Source organism: Ascaphus truei, chromosome 4 (assembly GCF_040206685.1).
Source record: "Ascaphus truei isolate aAscTru1 chromosome 4, aAscTru1.hap1, whole genome shotgun sequence".
Taxonomy (NCBI): Eukaryota; Metazoa; Chordata; class Amphibia; order Anura; family Ascaphidae; genus Ascaphus; species Ascaphus truei.
In genome coordinates this window covers 94,339,375-94,341,422 of record NC_134486.1, presented here as the reverse complement: position 1 = coordinate 94,341,422, position 2,048 = coordinate 94,339,375, and positions in this window count along the sequence as shown.

Below are 2,048 nucleotides of genomic sequence, written 5' to 3'. Positions count from 1 at the left end.
GTTGATCCATCCGTTGCTCCATATGTAGCATCCGTTGATCCAGCCGTTGCTCCATATGTAGCACCGACTCCAGAAGCAGATCTAGCTTTGCCAGCACACTAGAATTCCCGGGGAGATCCACACTTAGCCCATTCAGGATCCGGTCCAACGAGCTGCTTGTGCATGGCATCTGGAGATCTGGGGGGATGGGTGCAACGGAGGATGAGATGGGGGTTCCCTGGAGAGAAGCGGCATCGATGGAGAGTGGAAGAGGTGACCTGGGGATGCCCGGTACAGGAGAAGCTGCAGCGTGGTGGAAGAGGGATGGAGAAGGTGACCGCTGGATTTCCGGGAGAGAAGCAGAGTCGTCCAAGAGCAAAGGAGACAGTGACCCGTTGATTTCAGAGGCAGCAGCATCTTCAGATGGAACCGGAGAAGATGGGGGTGGAGAAGCCGGGCTGAAGATTTCCGGGACAGCTACAGCAGAGTCGTCGAAGCATATGGGAGCAAGTGGTCTGCGGATTCGGTGAGTTGGCTGCCATGCGTCTTGCGAACCGAGCACAGTACCGTATTTCTTCTTCACATAATAAGGCTGACGTGTTTTAAAAGCCTTAGCCTTTGGGGTCAGCAGAAGGTTTTCTTTGTTGGCCTTAGCCTGTCGCTTTGCCTTTGGCTTGGGAACGGTAACTGCCTTTCTCTTTTTCAGTGTGGCAGGCACAGCAGAGGTGAGATGATTCTTTCGTCCATAGAACCGGGGATGCTCCATGTAAGCGGGAGGCACAATGCAGTATCTGGACAATGCCTCAGATAAAGATCAGCAAGTGGTGGGCTATGCAATGTGTACAACCTTTTATGCATGGTGGCCAGGTACAGGTGTTGAAAGTGGGTGGTCTGTTATGTGAGTCATTAACATATAAATACACCATCCATTTTGTGGATTCACTGCACATTGAATACACATCGACTAAACATCGAATACACATTCTTGTGTTTGTATTTCTTTCTACAGTACTCGCAGCAATGCCTGTTAAGAAGATTTCAAAGGATCTCAGCATGAGAATGAAGGAGATGTACACGAGCGGACAACGAATTGCAGATATCCAGCGCTGGTTAACTGCTTCTGGCCTCGTTGTGCCATCAAGCACTGTGTGCTATCATGCACAAGGAAAAAACAGAGACCGCAAAAAGGCACCAAGGGTAACAAATGCGTAAGTACTGTATACTGTATTTATAAAACTTAACCAAAAAAAATATAGAAAACTGTAGTGTACATCTACAGTATACCGTATTTATATAGTATATTTATTATATTACAACAGTATATACTGTAGTGTACTGTATGTGTGGTCAATTTATATTTTTTGTGCAGCAGTATACACTTTTGGTATATTGCAATTCATCTTACAACGGAATATACAGTATATGATGTGTATTTATTATGATATAACAACAGTATACCGTATTTATATAGTATATTTATTATATTACAACAGTATATACTGTAGTGTACTGTATGTGTGGTCAATTTATATTTTTTGTGCAGCAGTATACACTTTTGGTATATTGCAATTCATCTTACAACGGAATATACAGTATATGATGTGTATTTATTATGATATAACAACAGTATACCGTATTTATATAGTATATTTATTATATTACAACAGTATATACTGTAGTGTACTGTATGTGTGGTCAATTTATATTTTTTGTGCAGCAGTATACACTTTTGGTATATTGCAATTCATCTTACAACGGAATATACAGTATATGATGTGTATTTATTATGATATAACAACAGTATACCGTATTTATATAGTACAACAGTATATACTGTAGTGTACTGTATGTGTGGTCAATTTATATTTTTTGTGCAGCAGTATACACTTTTGGTATATTGCAATTCATCTTACAACGAAATATACAGTATATGATGTGTATTTATTATGATATAACAACAGTATACCGTATTTATATAGTATATTTATTATATTACAACAGTACTGTATACTGTATATTTTGTCTATTTATATTTATAGTACAGCAGTATACATTTTTTGTATATTTAT